This window comes from Saccopteryx bilineata, chromosome 4, assembly GCF_036850765.1.
Source record: "Saccopteryx bilineata isolate mSacBil1 chromosome 4, mSacBil1_pri_phased_curated, whole genome shotgun sequence".
NCBI classification, from domain to species: domain Eukaryota; kingdom Metazoa; phylum Chordata; class Mammalia; order Chiroptera; family Emballonuridae; genus Saccopteryx; species Saccopteryx bilineata.
The window spans coordinates 30,138,204-30,158,513 of NC_089493.1; the positions used below are offsets into that span (position 1 = coordinate 30,138,204).

General features: G+C 39.7%; 1 protein-coding gene across 10 annotated transcripts in view; it reads right to left on the minus strand.

Moving 5' to 3' along the window:
- The window catches only part of SIPA1L1 (signal induced proliferation associated 1 like 1), a 381,790-nt gene that overhangs the window by 298,991 nt on the left and 62,489 nt on the right, over positions 1–20,310 (minus strand). For all 10 annotated transcript variants that reach the window (XM_066275018.1, XM_066275017.1, XM_066275009.1 and 7 more), the window contains one exon: positions 7,591–7,651. The gene's annotated coding sequence lies outside the window, so the exon portion shown is untranslated. The remainder of the gene's footprint in view (positions 1–7,590; positions 7,652–20,310) is intronic.

The following is a 20,310-nucleotide window of genomic DNA, read 5'->3' on the forward strand; positions in this document are numbered from 1 at the left end:
GACCATAATCAATTGAGAATAATGTTTACATTCTTAAGAGATCAAAAACTATGGAGCTATATCAGTCGTCCCCCTCATGACAAGCATTCAAAGGAAAGGAAAATGGTGTATGCCATCTTTGTGTTGAAGAATGATGTCCTTTAAGGGAAAGAATAAGAGGCATCGTGCCTATTCCTGCCCAGTAGCTGCTTTCACTTAATTATGTATTCCCTCTACCTGTGGTGTCCACACTGAGGTGGGTGTTGCGCTGAATAAACAACACATTCCTTAGCCATTAGAACAGAGGTGAGCAGTTAACTGAGGAGGCCTTCCAAACCTCAGAAGCAATTAAGACAACCCTCACTCACATCCAACTTACCATCAATGCACAAATTTTCAAGTGAGGTGTTACTTTTATACAAAAGGTCAGTGGACATTATCATAATTTATTTGTAATGATTTCATTGCAGAATTCTCCATGTATAAATAAATTCATATTTGGTAACAAAATGTAGTTCAAAAACTGAAACCAGTCTTAATGAAAATTTTCAGGACCAAATACTAGAATTTAATGAGGTCTACTTATTTATAAACAAGTTGGACCTTCAAATTTAGTCCCTGCCCCATCCCGTTTCTTTAGATGAACATGTGGAACTGAAGAAACTGTCCAGTGCTGATGCGAGTCCATCCCTCTGGTAAAACAATTTGGGACTATCTATTACCGTATCCCCTGACCAGACAACAGCTTAGAGAAATATATGGCCATGGGCATAGAACCAAGGACAAAACTATTCTTTGAAGTCTTATTTGTAATGAAGACCTATCAAAAACAACCTAGAAATTCAACAATAAGAAAATGGTTTAAAAAAAAAAACCAACTATAGAATATTCCTGTGACTAATCTACACAGCAGTTTGAAAGGATGAACTAGATTTACACGAACTAACATAGGCAGATCCAAAACATGTCACTGAATAAAAATAAAAAAAAAGTTACTGCTATTCAATGTAATACCAATTTTGTAAAGTTTCAAAACACAAAAATACAACACTTTTATATTATAAACAGCAAGTCAACAAAGTGTTTGCTCTGGAGAACTAGTGGGGAAACCAGGAAGGGGGGGTATACAGAGTGGAGAGAAAACTTTATAGACTCATTTATTACTTCTGTTAAAAAAACTAACTTTGAAAACATATCACAAGGACTTTATAGGGTTATAAGTGACTTAGTGTATGGCCAGCAGTCCCAGCCGTCGTGGCCATGCAGGTGCAGGTTTTCCTTAGATTCGGGCAGACAGTAAAGAAACAGTGGAGCCAAAAAATGGTGGACCATTCCTTTATTCAGGTCTCGCACAGGCCGACAAGCATCACGTAGGGAAAACACTTCCCTTTCCCTCACTCAGAGCTCCCATAACCCTGACACATTCTCCGGTTCCACAACCAGGAGAATCTTCTCCGGTTCCTCCTAGAATCAAAGGCCCCACCAGTCTCAGTGGGGCTCCCAAAGCCCCTCAGCTCTGGTTCCCTATCTGCACACCTTCTCTTTCCCTGCAAACATGCTTCTTCTTCAGCACTCTGCATTCTCTCTGCTCTGCTCTCCCTGCAAAACATGGCTTCTTTTTCCTCACTTCTTCTTTTCAAAACTTTCTGGGCTGTCCAAAAACCTCTGCTCCAGCAAACATCAGCAAAACATTGGCCCTTCCCAAGCAGGAAGGTAATTTGCAATTTCACAAATCACATATACCTGGTGCTGCCTAGGCCCCAATGCAAACTATTTATATAAGCAAGCAAACATAAAAATCATATTTTACAAACTTATTTGACCAACACTTAGTATTAAAGAATAAGGTGAAATAAAGGTATCTCTGCAGCCACTGCTAAATTAAAAGCTAATCCAATGCACAAGACAAACTACACCAGGGGCAACTGTAACATCACAAATGAAGTGAGGAGGTTTTTGATGAAGAACAGAAGAAGACTGTCAACTCAAATGGCCACATGAGGCTTCAGTTGGTTAATTAATTATTACTAGCATGATCCTGCACACAGTCTTTTGCTTAGGCAAGAAACTTGGCAAGAACTGAAAGAGAACCTAATATAGGAATGTTAAAATTACAATGTTAACACTATACTAAAACAATCCTTCCCCACCACATTGATGATGTCACCACATGTGAGAATGCAAACTTAGCTTTAATAAAGGTCAAATTCTGATAACAATAATTAGGTGGGTCCCGTTCATGTAGTGGACTCTCCAGAAAATCAGGGTCTGGATGGGCATCATTTACCTCTTCTGTTTCCAACCCTATCAGCAAACCATCAACCAGGCTGTCTCTACACAACCATCTATCTATAGGTACATTCCTCAGGCGAAAAAATGGACTCTCAGACCAGAGAATTGTATCACCAATATTATATCCATCCATAACTGATGCTGGAGTGAAAAAAGAAGAGACGGAAGGAGGGAGGGAGGGAGGGACGGACGGACGGACGGACGGGTGAATTTGTTGTAATACATATCATTAATGTAAGATGTGCTTTAAATACAATCAAATGCATTCTTTTCATTTTCAGTAACTATAATGCCATAAGACTTAACAGTAAATAAAAATTATAGAAGAGTAAATATCATTATATCACTAAAAAGTAAACCCCATTTTTGTGTTTAAAATATATAGAAGGTTACATAAAAGAACAAAAGTAAAACTATTAAAATGTAAGCAATCTTAAAAGACAAATGACCCAGTTTCTTCTACAATTAGTTGCATAAAAAACGAAGGGAGAGAAGGAGATACATTACAGATTAAGAAAGACTTAAAAGAGAGGAATACAATGTGTTAATTCTACTTGGATCCTGATTCCAACAAGCTAACTGTAAAATGACATTTTTAACAAAATGGAGAAAACTGAACATTGACTACAGGACTAGTTAGAAAAATAACATTAAAGAATAATCATTAATTTCACTAAGGTATTGATATTGTGACTAATTTTTTAAGTCATTATCTATTAAAAATACTAACTGAAGTATTTATAGGTACATGGTATAATGGTATAATATATTTGGGCTGTGTTTTAAAACTCCTATCAATCAGTCAATCAAAGCAAATGAAGACAGATGGAGTAAGAATGACAAATGTCTGTAATATAAAACTAGATGATGGGCACATAAGGTCTCATTGTACTATTCTCTCTAATTTTGTGTATGTTTGAAAAATCTCGCAAATAAAAAGTAAAAATGCTAGCAGGGACAGTTATCTCTCAGTACTGTAAACTGAGTGATCTGATAGGAACTGGGTGACTTTTACTTTGATCGGTGTGCTTTTAGAAACATCCACATTTTATACAACAAATATGAATTACTTTGGTTACTTGGAGAAGAAAACGTTCCTCTTTTAATGGATGGATGGATGGATGGATGGATGGATGGATGGATGGATGGATGGATGGGTGGATGGGTGGATGGATGGAAAGATGGTTCTTTCAATGCCTACCACCATGGATTTAACTCTCTCTAAAAACACCTCAATACATTTTACTTCTATTTTGACTACAGGGCTCATTACACTTGGTAATTTATTATAACAATTTGTAATTATGTCCTGTCTCCCCCTCTAGAAAAACAACTTGATTACAAAGGGAATGTCTTTTTGTACTGCTATCCTAAGCTAAAAGATCTCTCTACATAACAGATGTTATTTACTTAATTGAATTAACTGTTCCACTAATAAATACAGGGAGGAAACAAGAGGCAACAAAAGTAGAATATCTTACTTCTTGTAACTATAAAAGCTTTAAGTCTAGAATATGCCCAGAGGTCCCCATACAAAGACCAATACCCATCAAATGTTACCTAGTCAATTTCTCAAACCATTTATTTTCCAACTAGCTGGGGGGAGGGGGGGACATTGTTAGTAGTAAAGGATCATTTATTGAATTAAGTTACAGACAAAAAAAAAAAAAGACTCCCTGAAAAGAAAATCAATTCATTATTTCTTCAGAAAGCATTCATTATTTAACCTGAAGACTCATGGAAGCATCATAAAACTCCTACCCATACAAATTCTGGGCTCAAAAAAAATGACTAGGTATGTGCTAAGAAATAAGGCACTCCTCCAAGACAACTGAATTCCATTCCTTTCACCATGTGTCTCTTTGCTGCTAGAATGAGTTTAAAAGAGGCAATTCTCCTATTTGATGTGGGCAGCTGCGCTCTAAATTTCTGAAGAATGTCAAGATAAGACTTCAGTGAGAATAAATTGTTCTTGTCAAAGAGAAAAAGGATATAATGACACTAGTAAATGTGAAGGGGTCATAATAACAGTTCTGCAGGCTGGTAAAAATGTTTGCAAGGCCAAAGAATGCTTTGCATAATAAATAAGCATAATGAAATAATTCTGGGGTGACTTCAAGGCATGCCAAACTCAATTCAAATTAGTCATGACCAAAGATAAAAGGAAACTGCAATCACCCTTTTGCTATTTTAAATTTTAAATATTTTCATATCAACTTAGCATTTAGTTCATAGAATTCCATCTAGTATTTATCTTAAAAAGCTGTCTTCATTTTGAACCCTTAGAGACCATAAGACTTCAATTCAGGTTGACCCAAAAAATCTAACAAGTTCTACTAAGGTAAACATTTGAGTTCTAGTCTTCTTAGAGTTAATATATTCAAAGTCTTGTTATTATTTAACCTATTGTTCTTGTCACTGGACACCATGCTGAATGTGAAGACCTCTTTGTTTATGTTTTAACAAAGATAAATTTGTTAGAATAATGAGGAGAAAAGAGATACAGCCCAGATCAGGCGTCCCCAAACCATGCAGCCCCCTGAGGCCATTTTTCCACCCCCCACCCCCGCACTTCCAGAAGGGGCACCTCTTTTATTGGTGGTCAGTGAGAGGAACACTATATGTGGTGGCCCTCCAACGGTCTGAGGGGCAGTGAACTGGCCCCCTGTGTAAAAAGTTTGGGGACCCCTGGCCCAGATAATAGGAAGTAAGTGCTTTCCAGGTTTCTGATCTGCTATGGTCATTCTACTGCCTGGACGACCAATGAAAGACATTATGATTATTAGTTTTCTTGCTACCACCACATATAATGCAAGTGAAGTCTAGGAGAATGCACTAACATGCATTTTTCTCTTTTCTTTATTTTTCCACTTACTAAATGGTTGGAACCTCCCATGAAACCATATAAATATGTCTTTACTTCTATGTATTACATCAGCAAACTATTAGTCTAAGTAAATGTGATCAATGTTATTCTCTTTTCTTTTATTTTCAAGAACAGATAAAAGTGGAGAGGTTTTTAAAATTTCCTCAACTAAAATCTGAACACTGGGATGCAATAACTAAACTGAAATAACTGAAAAACTTAAATAATATCTCATCTATCTACGAGTATATAATTATCTATGTAAGAAAGGGAAAATCCAAAGCAAAAATGTAATACTTGAGAAAATGCTGAAAACATATAATTTAGTCAGAGATCATAACCAATTAACATCACTCTGTTTCTCACTGGATATTTACAAAGCCTACTGAAATTTTTTAAAATTTTAAAGGGAAAATGTGCTTTCTTAATTCAATTTTATAATTCTGGAACAGTACTCAAAAAACAAATAAAAAGGTATAAGAATGATAGACTTAATCAGATCCACATAGAACTGCATATAAAATACAAAGCGGGAGGGGGGTATGTATGTCACTTTGGATTTTTGTTTTCGTTGGAGAAAAGGAGTTGTTTTAAGTGTCCCGTAAGTAGTGAGCACTTCGTAAAGAAGCACTATGCATCTGGGCGGCCAAGAAGGAGGCATTCCGCCAGCAGGTCTGGACAGTTGTTCAATCATGTCTTCCCCCACCTGCTGTCTGAGTAGCCCTGAGCAAGTATGAGTGCCTAAGAGAAGACTCTCCCACCATACCTAACAGGTACACACTACTAGCCTCAGCAGATACTACTGCCATTTAAAAAAAAAAAGTCATTTAAGCTCTCAGGTTTTAAACTAAGCAACTAATTCAAAAGACAAAGACAAGGTATATAGCTGCTATGACATCGAAGCTTAAACAAGCTTGGTCTCATAATACAGCTAAAACTTAAGGCTTGTGCCAAAAACTGTCACATTCAACCAGCAGTTGTTTATTTAAAAGTGTTTAAAACACCATGAAACAGAGAGTGCATTGAAGGTGTACATCTTTACACAATACAAATTTCCAGAGGAGAAAGATAAAAAAAAAGCAACCTTGAAAACAGCGTACAAGATTGAGGTGAAAACCAGAGGGCACTCAACAACGTGCACTTCTTTCTTCAGGAAGCAGCTGATGACACACAGCTAGCTGCCTTCCAGGAGATGCCTGCAGGCTGCTTGCTCATCGGCAAGGAATTCTTGATGGTTTCAAAGACGCTACAGTCTCAAAGGCAGTTTTCATTTGTGTTGCTAATAAAAAAAATGTGGGTTCTTTATGGATAAAAATTACAGAGATCTAAAATTCTTTCTTAGAATCCACCTCTATCAAATAAAGGAATGAATCTGGGAATGATCAAATGAACGCTCCCTGGAGAGTGTCTTAATGTCGTTTAAAAATATTTTCAGAGATAATCATTCCCCAATTTCTCTTACTGAAATTCAGGGAAGGTCAGAAATAGCAAGCCACTTTGAAAGCAGTGCTCTAATTACCCAGCAGGCTTCAGGAAAGAAGCCCTAAGATCTGCACAAAGGCCTAAGGAGGCAAGATGCTCGGATAACCTTGACCATCCTTGGTATGATGCAGCCAATCCAGGAGAGCTGACTACTGAAGCAACTGGCGTCTGCTCCTACGAAGCAGCAGATAAGAAGAATCCCAAGACCTTTGTTTCAGCATCTGGTTAAGATGAGCGTTAAGGACAAAGGAAGAAAACCAAAGAAATATACTCACTCCAAACCACTTGTTTTTATCTGAATTTACGAGTTTAGCATATTACAGCATTTTCAGCCTATTAAAAAAATCTCTTTCAATCAAAGTAAGCTGTTATTTTTCTCAGTGTGAATACCCATTTACAACTGATTAAATATCTGAGTGTGGACTGAAACATTAGGATAGGCCTAGGACAGAACTGGGTTTCTACCTAGCAGTACCCACATGCAATCACTGCAAGATCAAATGTAAATGTCACTCAAACTGATCAACCATCTCTCAATTTTTCAGGATAAACTTAGTATTCTAGATTATATACTAATGTATCAGGGTTAACAAGATTCTTACTTAGCACATGGGTTGAGGTATAAACTCCCATCTATTTTTGAGGAATACATAGAAGATTTTTTTAAATGCATTTACAATGGAGTAGAAACATAAGAATGAACAAAAATCTTCATAACATTAATTTCAGTAGTCAGAAAAATATCTGAAATATTTTATCTATAAAGATGACAATGAATAATTGCACAGGAGTTTACCCCCTTCTCTGTGTTCATTTCTGCCTCAGAAGGAAGAAAAATCAATGGAGAAACATATAGAATCCTCATATGCTAAATCAAAACTTTGAGATTAAGCAGCAGGTCTTCTGAGAATGAACATTTGGGTGACATTCCCTTCCCCCAACATGACCTTGTGACTCATCCACCAACTCACCCATTTTCACTTCAAAGTAGTAAATCCTGCTTGAGTCCAACTTGAGGTATTTTTTCAAAACCTAGATTAAAATAATTATAAACTTTAGTATAACAAGGTTATTTTCAAAGTTTGAAAAACATATAACTGTATCTAGAAATTTCTGGTTGTCACATCAGAGGGAGGGGATATGCTACTGGCACTTAATGGGTAGATGTCAGGAATGCTGCCAGCCCTGCAATGCACAGCATAGCACCCCACAACCTACAAGGCACAGCATAGCACCCATAACAAAGATTTATCTCACCCAAAATGTCAATAATTGCAAGGATGAGAAACTCTGTTCCAAAGTAACCTACCATTCTGATTATTTAGAAATTCTGCAGTCTCACATGGGTCACTTCAGATAGATTTGTAAGTCCCACTACCACCATGACCATTTCCTGTGGCTATTAAGCTTATTGTTAATTAAACAAATACATATAATAGTTAATTATTAACATTGGACACAGATATGTATTCTTGTATGTGCCTACTCTGAAAATTTTAAAATAAATCAGACTATACATGTCCAAAAGAGCTTTCAAGAAACCATTTTTAATTTTTGCTAAGATAGAACAGTATTTCAAACTTCATTAACTCCCAAACCCTGTCCCCAAACATAAAACACAAGCTAAGAGTAGGAAGAACCAGAACTCAATCTCACTTACAAATATTCCCAATTCCTGTTAAGGACAAGAAGAAAAGTTCCTCTTCCCACCCTCTCACCTTGGATATCAGGACTCCCATCTTTTATTCAGCCAAATATAAAGGTATTTCAAAGCTTAAGAAAACTTTGGGGAAAAGGAACCTATAAATGATATTCTGAGTTAATATCCCAGATAATAAAACTTGCATTTTTTTATTTTTTACATAATTGGCCTACAAGTTACACAAATAGAATGAGTCAAGAAACTTCTAGCCCTGGCCGGTTGGCTCAGTGGTAGAGTGTCGGCCTGGCGTGCAGGAGTCCTGGGTTCGATTCCTGGCCAGGGCACACAGGAGAAGCACCCATCTGCTTCTCTACCCCTCCCCCTCTCCTTCCTCTCTGTCTCTCTCTTCCTCCCTCGCAGCCAAGGCTCCATTGGAGCAAAGTTGGCCGAGGGGCTGAGGATGGCTCTATGGCCTCTGCCTCAGGCGTTAGAATGGCCCTGGTTGCAACAGAGCGATGCCCCAGATGGGCGGAGCATCGCCCCCTGGTGGGCATGCCAGGTGGATCCTGGTTGGGCACATGCGGGAGTCTGTCTGACTGCCTCCCTGTTTCCAACTTCCAAAAAATACAAAAAAAAAAAAAAATTAAGAAACTTGTAACACTCGAAGTATATACTTTGTTTAGTTAATCGAAATTAATGAGCTATAACTGTTAACAGCGAACAGCACAGATGTTACCAGAAAAGTTAGACCTGAGTCCTTGAGTTTGGCTAAGAATTCAGAGCCAATTATGCAAATACAAGTGAAAGTTTATTTAGAAAGTCACAGAGGTAAAAGAAGTGAGCCAGCTGGGCTGCATGGACTCAGGAAACAAGTTCAGAGGCAAAGAAGGGTCCTTGGAGCTTAGGAGAAAGGAAGTAAGGGCACACACCTTGAGGAAAGAATGGGGGAGGAAAGGCACCGGCACCAGAGAGAGGGCATGCCTGAGGGAAGAAGAGGATGAGGAAAGTGAGGACACGCTCGATAGAGTGTACAAGCACACTAGGTCCTTTGTCTTAAGGGGTTTTATCTGGTTTTCCAACATGGGGATTTTGGGAATTGTCTCTGAAGAGAATCTCAACAAAATATTCATCAGCTTTCCATGTGTGTCTTTTCAGGGTCATGGTCTCTACTGACTGGTCAATGTTAGGGTAGGGTTGCACTAGCGACTACAGCTGGTCCAGATGTCAGCCATGGCATGACTTTGTCTGGTTTTGCCGCTTTTCTGGGCCTGGAGCTGAAATACACCTGAGGCCTAAATGTTATCTCTACAGGGAAGAAAAGTCTGTCTCTGTGGACAAAATTATTTGATTCAGACCAGAATCCCATTGTCCAGAGAGCTTATGCTTAAGGGAGTGGTCATGCAAGGGCTTGTACAGGAGTCATGCGAAGCTATTCTCCAGCCCCCTGTTCCTCCTCTAACAGGGTCGACTACATGACTAGCAATATGCCAGAGGAGAAAACATCAGGGAAGGGTCTGAACTGTATGACCAGCGATATACTTGGGGAAGTCCCTCCCTACATTTACTTTCCCAGCTTTGCCCATTGCTAGGCACCCAGGGCTTTCCACTCTTGTTGGCCTTCTGCACCTAGTCTATCATTCCTACTCTGATCATGTCTGTCTAACTGCCAACTATATCATAACTAGCTAATTACATACATAAAACATACCTAAGAGCTGATTTACACTAGTAATCCACTTAAGTACATGAACAAACATGCAAATTTTAAACTCAAATGAAAGGGTATGATTTCTAAACACACTTAGAAAGATTCCATCACAATTATTCCATTCCACTGGGCAACATTTTCATGAGGTGGCATATGGGTTTATATTCTAATTATAGACTGATTTCTTCCTCGGAACCCCCAGTGCTACAAAGGAACTACCCAAATCAAACTCAAGTACAAGCACGCCAGGCAGAGAAGCACCTGGGTGGATGGTGGGCGGTAGGTAAGATGATATTCATATCCCAAAGCACTGGAGGTTTGGGCAGTCCAGAAAGAATGTGTGGCAGAGGCAGGGTTCCGGTCTGGGGCTCCTGGCCAGCCTCAGGGCCCTTCATACTGGCCCAATCATTATATTGAATGATGTGCTTTTCCAAAGGCAGGCTACCATGCACTCTAGAATGATTCAAGATGTGTGTTAAAGCAGTGTAGAGCCACCCCACCTCCACACAGACAGAAGACAACTGGGGAAGGCAGCATCATACAAAAGCCAGAAAAACAATGACTTGGTCAAACACAACTTCTTAACATCCATCAATGGCTTAAAAAAAAAAAAAAGGCATTTTTGCTTTACGAACCCAAGTAAGTAACATTGGGGCCTTCAGACCTTCCCCTTTTTCTACAAAAAAAAAAAAAAAAAAAGGGAAGGCCCAAAAATTACTAAGAAGGTTGAGAAAAATTAGTGCACAATATGAAATTTAACCTCTACTTCCATTTTTCTAGATTTAAACTGGTCTTTAAATCAAAACTCATCATAAAATTTCAAACATAAACACTTAATATTTTTTTCACTCTCACCAGTAAAATATACTCTGTTCCAAAAAGAAAGGTTGCTCAATTTCCTGTCAAAGGCAATCCGGAGAAGGCCACCTACACTGTAAAAGCAGTGAGAAAAAATGAAATAAAATACTGAAGAAAAGCCGGTGTGTGGGGGTGTATTCTAAGTGCAATGGAACTGCTGCTCGAGATTTTTAAAAGCTTCATTCCCTGATCCTTCCGAGAAACATGAAAATTAGTATAACTGCTCAAGAGAAGTTTGTCCTTCACACTGTTTCAGAAAAACAAGCCTCTGATGGTTCTGCCATAGAGAAGAACGTACGGAGCGGGCGTGGGGGCAGTTCAAGACCTTTACCATGATTTTCTGTACTGAAGGGTAAAGGTAGATTCTACCAGACAACTGACATTTGATGTACTCTGAGAGAGAGGACTGCTGAGGAAGACCTTCTCTCCACCATTCCGCATCACACAGGTTTCTAGATTAGGATCAGCCTGGTTCTGATATGCTCCATCCTAAACCCTTGGAGGCTAACCATGCATAAACACAGGCATAAGCTGACCAGAGTATGAATTAGTACAGACTCACACTTACCACTCTGTCTACCACTTTTCCCTGACGTGCTAATACTTTCTGAAAACTCTCAATTCTAAGATAGCAATCAACCAGCCCAACACTTTTTACTAAAAACCTCTTGAGAGATTTCCTAACATCTCTCAAACAAACAGCATCTGGATTCACTGTGCCCCATACCTCTCGCTAAGTGTCCCCAGGCCCAGAACTAGTAGCAGCTGGCCTTGGTTCGCAGCCTGGCCTCTTCTGAGCACTTCTAAGCCCAGCGCAAGCAGCAGCCATCTGCAGTTCACTGTGTAGCTCAAGCTGGGTGGCCCTGGGCAGAACCCAGGTGGTGGCTGACCTTGGCCTGCACCCCCCCCCAGGAAGCCCCAGAGATAGTGTACCCAGTGGACAGCTTCAGACCACATCCAAGCACCACCAACCACCTCCACAAATGAAATACTCATGGGGCAGAACAGTGGGCACAAGAGCCCCGCTGAACTGATTCCTGCTCTGTGGGGTGGGCCCCTGCGCAGCTGAATCTCCACAGCGGCCAGAGGTTGCAGCCCGTCTGCAGCTGGTCAGCCTGGGAGTGACTCCCTCCCACTGACATGCCAACAACAATCAAGAGGAGGGTGTGCACTGCCCACATAGGGGGTGAACCTCAAGTGCCCAGCTTGGGTGACTGGGGAGACTATGCCGTCGGCCCCTACAGAACACCTACTACATCAGGCCACCCTGTCAAGCCTGGGGGACAAGGCAGCTCTACCTAATGCATGGAAACAAACACAGGGAGGCTGCCAAAATAAGGAGACAAAAAAACATACCCCAAGTGAAAGAACAAAACACATCTCTAGAAAAAGAACTAAACAACATGGAGACAAGCAGTCCACTCGATTCAGAATTCAAAACACTAATTATAAGGATGCTCAATAAACTTAGTGAGGACCTCAAAAGCATAAAGAAGGACCAGTCAGGGGATCTACAGTACAGGAAATGAAACTGAGAATCAAAGCAGTGCTTTGGAATATAAGGAAGAAAAAAAGCACCCAATCAGAATAGCAAAATGAAAAAAGAATCCAAACAAATGAGGACAGTGTAAGGAGCGTCTGAAACAACTTCAATTATCCCAACATCCGCATCATGCGGATGCCTGAAGGAGAGGAGAGAGAGCAGAAATTGAACACTTATTTGAAAAAATAATACAGAAAACAGCCCTAACTTGGTGAAGGAAATAGACATATAAGTCCCAAAAGCGCAGACTCCCAAACAAGATGAGTCCAAGTAGGCCCACACCAAGACACATCACAATTAAAATACAAAAGGTTAAAGACGAAGAGAGATTCTTAAGAGCAGTAGGCCCTGGCCGGTTGGTTCAGCGGTAGAGCGTCGGCCTGGCGTGCGGGGGACCCGGGTTCGATTCCCGGCCAGGGCACATAGGAGAAGCACCCATTTGCTTCTCCACCCCCCCTTCCTCTCTGTCTCTCTCTTCCCCTCCCGCAGCCAAGGCTCCATTGGAGCAAAGACCGCCCGGGCACTGGGGATGGCTCCTTGGCCTCTGCCCCAGGCGCTAGAGTGGCTCTGGTCGCGGCAGAGCGACGCCCCGGAGGGGCAGAGCATCGCCCCCTGGTGGGCAGAGCGTCGCCCCTGGTGGGCGTGCTGGGTGGATCCCGGTCGGGCACATGTGGGAGTCTGTCTGACTGTCTCTCCCCGTTTCCAGCTTCAGAAAAATACAAAAAAAAAAAAAAAAAAGCAGCAAGAGAAAAGCAGTTGGTTACCAACAAGGGATCTCCAATAAAACTGTCAGCTAATTTCTCAACAGAAACTTTGCAAGCCAGAAGGGATTGGCAAGAAATAAAGTGATGAAAAGCAAGGACCTACAACCAAGATTACTCTACCCAGCAAAGCTATCACATAGAATCAAAGAACAGATAAGAGATTTCCAGACAAGAAAATACTAGAGTTCATCACCATGAAGCCAACATTATATGTAATGTTTAAGGGTCTTCTCTGAGAAGAGAAAAATAAAAGATATGAACAATAAAACGGCAATAAATACATATCTAACAACAAATAATTGAATCTAAAAATCAAAGTAAAGGAACAAACAGAAAAAAAATAAAAGCCTACTGAAACATGCTCAGTTCTGAGGTAGGTGCAGTTCTGAGGTGGCAAAAACAGAAAGAAAGCTTAAACAGCTCCATTGAAATGAGGAGAAAAGACTAGCATAGCAAAGTAAGGTAAAATGAGATGCAGCATTATCACAGAATTGAAACAGTGAAATGCCACACTTTTGTAAACCATACTTCCCATTGAAAGAAGCAGCTTGTCACAAAAGCAAAACATGGGTAATGAGATATAAAGAATGGGCAGGGGGAAAGAATGTATTAATGAGGTGATGAGAAATAGCTAAAAGCAGAAATGACAATCAAGATGTAACAGGAAGCCACATTGACAGTGCAGATGCAAGTCAAGACAGCAAAGAGAAGCAAACCCCTTAAACCTTACAAATGGTTTGCTTGATAAGCAAATGACTTTCAGCTACTAAATCAACTAACAGACAAAGGGTTTTGTTTAATAATCTCAAACCAACCTATAAAAACAAAAAAGTTGCCAGATGAGCACAAATAAGTTGATTTCCCTGAATCAGTTGAAAGTAAGTAGTTAACATCATGCTCTATCACCCCTAGCGAGTTTACTGAGTAACTTCTATACACAAGGACTCTCTCCTACAAACTACAATAATTATGACCATAAAAATCCAGAAATTAATGCTAATATAGTACCATCATCTAATCCACAGACCACAATGGACTTTCTCCAATCATCCCAATAATGTTCATTTTTATTTTTATTTTTTGTATTTTTCTGAAGTTAGAAGTGGGGAGGTAGAGAGACAGACTCCCGCATGCACCTGACTGGGATTCACCCAGCATGCCCACCAGGGGGCGATGCTCTGCCCATTTAGGGCACTGCTCCATTGCATCAGAGCCATTCTAGTGCCTGAGGCAGAGGCCATGGAGCCATCCTCAGCACCCGGGTCAATTTTGCTCCAATGGAGCCTTGGCTGCAGAAGGGAAACAGAGAAATAGAAAGAAAGGAGAGGGGGAAGGGTGGAGATGCAGATGGGCACTTCTATGTGCCCTGACTGGGAATCAAACCCGGGACATCCACATGCCGGGCCTATGCTCTACCACTGAGCCAACCACAAATAATGTCCATTTTTGTAAGAGGATCCAATCCAGAATCTCACACTGCACTTAGTATTCATATCTCATTAGTCTATTTCAATCCAGAATTCCTTAGTTTTTCCTGGACTTTCAGACCTTGACCATTTTGAAGATTCCAGGCAAGTTTTTAGAATGTTCTTTAATTAAAGCTTAGCTGATACTTTCTTATAAACAACTCTAATAATGAATTTTCAGCAGGAATAGCACAGAGGAGCTCCTCTCATTGTATCCTATCAGGTGGTACGCCATTTCAATTTTTTCCCTGACTGGCAATGTGATCTAACATCCCTTGATTAAGGTAATCTCTGCCATATTCCCCCACTGTCAAGTTATTCTTCTTCCCTTTATAATTCAGTATGTTTTCTGCAAAGTGATACTTTTAGACTACATAAATATCCTACTTCTCAATATCCTTCCGCTCAACACTTTTCGTGTCCATTGATAATTGTTGGCCAAATTAATTATTCTATGATAGTTGCCAAAGTGATGATTTTTCTAGTCTGATTATTTCTACCATGTTAATGAGGAAGAAAATGGTATTTAGAAACCAAGATCTGAGTGTGCTTACTGCATCTGGGTTCCGACTGTTTCTGTCGTCCGAGTGAATAGAAACACACACATATAGGCACACACACTTTATTCTTTATTTCCTTCTATATCTAGGTATACCATAAACCATGCGCTCATACAGAAACCCTGACCTCCCACACGACACCACAGGGCTCACTCCCGTTTTCACCTCTCCCTTTCCTGTAAGAGCAGTAAATCTGGCTCCATTACCCTCAATTTATTTCCTTATTGGATTCACATAATGTTATCCCTACTTCTGATCCAGTACCAGAAAAAAAAAAAAAAAAGCCTGCTCTCTCTAACTAAAGGGTCAGTGAGAGGGAAGCCTAGAAAGACAAAAACATTTTAGATAAGTCACTCTACTCTACTCCAGCCAAATCCCACAGAAAAGAACTGCAACCCTACACTCACCCTCATCAGCAAATGCTGAGTAAAGAGCCAAGAGCGCTACACTCCCCTGGGTGAAATGAAGCACTCTTATTAGAGACTACATAGGGTGGGACAGAAGTAGGTTTATAGTTGTTCATAAAGAAAACAATACAATAATTAATAAATAATAATACAAGAATAGTTTATACTGTTTCATGTACTCATAACTGTAAACCGATGTTTGCCCACCCTATTTATAGTAAGATACCATTTCAGAACCCAAATGGGCAAAGCTAAACACAGGCTGTTTACAGATACACTTATGTTAAGAAGCAAGGAAATGCTGAACAAAGAACTCAAGATAGTGGTCACCTCCAGACGGGGAGAAGATGAGATCATAGAGGAACACAGTAGCTCCAAAGTACTGGCCACATTCTAGCTCTTTGGGAGAACCTACAAGTGTTAGGCACAAATCCCTTGACACATACATGTACAACCGGGCCTCACCAAACCTCAAGGCGGTCATTAGCAGTTTCAATTTTACATTTGAGAGTTGAGGCCTAAAAAGGTTAAGTATGTTGCCTACGGTCACACAACTAACACGCAAGAACTCAGATGCAGACCCAGACAGGACTGACTTGCACCCTTCAGAAGGGCTCAAACAGAAAGAAGACAGGCAGGAGAAATGGAACTAGGATTCTGAGGTAAGATTCCCTCGGTGCCTCTGAATCATTTTCAGGATGGCTGTCTGGGCAAGTCTAAGCCCCAAACCAGGAGGGCCAACATCTTCGCTGAAGGAAGGGAAGGGGACAGAGGCACAGTGTGGGCCATACCTGACACTGTGAAAGGAATAGCGCTTCCACCACTGTCCAGAAGCTGCAAACACTGCTTCAATTCAGTCACTAAATAAATCTCCTCTGAGGGCCCAAGTAAAAGCTTATTACTAATTGCTGTTTTGTTTTGAAATCCGGGACAAGGGAGAGAAGACAAGGAACCCATTCATTAAATTCCAAACACAGCTGATGGTAAAACTGTAAATCAGCACAGAGCATGAAACATGAAATTAGTGACAAAATGTCGAGGCCCCTTTAAAGGACATGTATAATGGGATACTAAAGGAAAGACATCTTGGGAAGCTGAAATTCCCCTTTACTACCTGAGGGTGTTTTACAACTGATAAAACCCAAAAAGATGGAGCTCCATGAAAAGAAAATAGTGTATCTTCTCACAAAGTCAGAAATAACTGCATTTCTGGTACAAATATCCCCAGAATCTATTAAAAAGTCATTACTAACAACTCCAATGCCACCTGAAAATGTTTCATGATCAGCACTAATGAGTTTGCAACCACAGTTCATGCTTTCTTGTCGAGCTTTAAAATGGGATAAGTTTTTCCGCTGTTGATTTTCAGCGGGTGGTGTATAAATTCAATCAGAAATAATGTTAGGTCTGACCTGTGGTGGCGCAGTGGATAAAGCATCGACCTGGAAATGCTGAGGTCGCCGGTTCGAAACCCTGGGCTTGCCTGGTCAAGGCACATATGGGAGTTGATGCTTCCTGCTCCTCCCCCCTTCTCTCTCTCTCTCTCTCTCTCCTTTCTAAAATGAATAAAAAATAATAATAAAATTAAAAAAAAAGAAATAATGTTAAGCCTCGCCTTCCCCCCAACCCAAAAAAAAAAAAAAAAATTGCTAAGCTTTATCTTCCCTCTCCTGTCAACCTTTTCTTCCCAAAGAGGAAAACTAGACTTAGGCCGCAGACCAAAGGGAATGCTACAGAACAAAAGAAATACAAGGACACATGCAAGTTGGTGCGAAAATAATCCACACCTCATGCAAACTTCATGTGGTAGCCTAGAACTGTCCACAACACACAGCAGTTAGGAATGGAAATCATCCGGTCAGTGCTATACGCACACAAGAAGCACACACAAAAAATAAATCTCACAAGATAAAAAGGAAAAGGCATTTTCCAGAACTCTTCAGGGCCAGGGCTTTTTTTTTTTTTAAAAGCTCTTTTCTTTATTTATGAAAAGCAAATCAGGTGCTGTTGAAATCAGCATCTGGCACTGGGAAGACAAGAGGAGTTGTCCTGAGGAATTCTGAATGCAGATAACAAACTGAATAAATTAATCCACAGGCACTTGTTTCTCTCACCCTACTGTATTAAGCTTACACGATCACAAGACAAGCAGTAATTATCCTTGAGAGTTAAGGAAGAATAGCCCAACTTTAAAGAAATTTAAAATCTAAAAATTAAAAAAGGAGAAATAAAAAGGTATTATGTTAACATAAAAAAATAAATAAAAGGAAAACCTTGAAACACATTAAAGAGTTTAATGGTAAACTCCCAAATAACAAATTTTGAGTAAAAATCATTATAATTATTTGAAAAGTAAATCCTTCCAAGCTAATGTCACTTACTTGTTATTGAGACAACCCACTTATTAAGTACCACAAGACTTGTATTTTTTTTTAAACTTTAATGGGTTTGACAACTCATGAAGACATGAGAAAAATGTTCTTCCCAGAAAAGTACATGCCAGTGGTTCTTTGATCCCAAGTGGCACAAACTACTTCTTATTCTTCCTTGCCCTAGAATTCAAAGGCTAAAATTCTACGTAGACAGAGAGAGGCAAGCAAATAAAGTGTCTAGAAAAAGGCTGAAGTGGTGATGACTAAAGAAAGAAGTCCTTTTACAGGCTTATTATCTTCATCTCGAGGCTTCTCCCACTCGGTTAGTCACCTCTATCCACCCCATTTACTTAAGCCAAAAATCTAGGATTCAGTCTCCATTCCTCTCTTTCACACCCCGTGTCCATTCTGTCAAGACCTATAATCTGCCTCCTGAAGATGATCTGAATCCTTCGCTCCTCTCCATCTCTCTACTGTCCCCACATCGGTCCAAGTCACTATTGTCTCTCTCTCAACTAAGACAACTGCCCAGATTCCTCATTAGTCTCATTTCTTCCCATTAGCATTTTCCACAGAGTAGTCAGACTGATTTTTTGAAGTTTTACCTCTTGTTATGGCACCTTTCCAGAATAGACAGTCCTAATCCCCCACAGGAAGGCGCTGGTTCTCATGACACCTTGCAAAGTGTGCCACCTACTCTTCAGACCAGAAAAGTCACTTTGGGTATTAAAGTGACAAGAGCATATATTAATAGCAAGCTTGTGGCCTGAAAAAAGTAAAGATATCTATATAAAGAGAGTTCTTCTCATTGAAAGAACCAGGAGCAGCATCTGCATAGTGCTTTGGACTCCCTGGGCAAAGGCACAAGTGGAAACTGCTGTCATGTACAGGAAACAGATGGGGTGGATAGTGCAACTAGATAATCAACTGCCTCCCTCTTCCCTTCACTAGAATTTAAAAAACACCCAGTCAATAAGGAAACAAACTAGAAACATAGGAGTTTATAGCAGAAGCAGGACCTGGAACATCAAGGAACAAGTTTGAAACATCACAAAGTGGTTAGAACTAAATAACAAAGGACATTTCGGCTATGTGTTTTCTTAGTCTCAAAAATGAATATTATACTTCTAACGGCCTCAGTTAGAACTGAGATCCATCTGTAGCCTCATCAGACAAGAAAATCAGATCTTAATTGTGGTACAATTATTTGCTGTGTTTAAAAACAAGTATGTACTTTTGATTCAAAGTCTTCTTAAATATTGATGAAGTATAAAGCTCTAAGCAAAACGCTTCCGAGTTCCAAAGATTATAAAGGCACAGACTCTCCTTTCGAAAAGTATCAAGGAAGAACAGGAATAAGCCTCCAATGGGCAAAGAAGAGAACAGAAGAAAAGCATGTCAGGGGAGGAAACAGAATAAAGACAGAAAAGGCTGCTATACACATAGTGTTTGAGTAAACAAAGAATATACAACATGGAAACACCTTTTAAATAACAAATATACAAAGAAACACTTCAACTCTAAAGGCCCAGTAGCAATTCTCTCTGAGAGCCACAGGAGATGAGTTGGCTTTACTCTCCATTCAACATCTGTCATTTAGCTTTGGCCTTGCTCTTCATAAAGCCAGGGAGCCGAATGCCTACTTCAGTATCATTTCTGGCATCCATGTACTTGTGTGGAAGCAATCATCACACGATTACAAAGATAGATGACCATCAAATCTCAACATCCTACCAGTGTCAGTTATCAGCACGTGGCATGACATTCAGAGTTGCTGCTGTAGTGTAAGTAATCACTTTCAAAAACAGAGATGCTTCCAGATGAAACTGGGAAGATTTATAATTCAATCCGGCAGCTGAAGAATAAATGAGCATTTTTTTAAAACCTACGGTGGTGCTAATGCCTTATGAAGCTTTGTGATGATGTTCACTGCATAAGGAGAGGTAGGATATCAGAGTAAGTGAATAACAGTATGTGTGGTTTATTCCTTCCAGTTTTATTGATATATAATTGATGCATAACATTGTATCAAAGTGTACAACATAATGATTTGATATATGTATATATTGGGAAATGATTACCACAATAAGTTCAGTTAACATTCATCTCCCCATATATTCCAAAGAAGTATTTCTTATTGCAAAAGAAAATGCTACAATTCTAATGACATTTGAAAAGTTAACTTATATACCAAAAAATAGTTTAGAACTTTCAAATAGTGTCTAAATTGGAAAAATAACTTTTAACACAGTCTAAATAACAGCAATTAAATTTTAGTTATTTCATTCCATGTAGAACATAAGCCTTTCAAGGAAAAAAAATTCAATGTGAGAATTTTTCACATCTTGTAAAGCAGAATGCAAGTACTGCT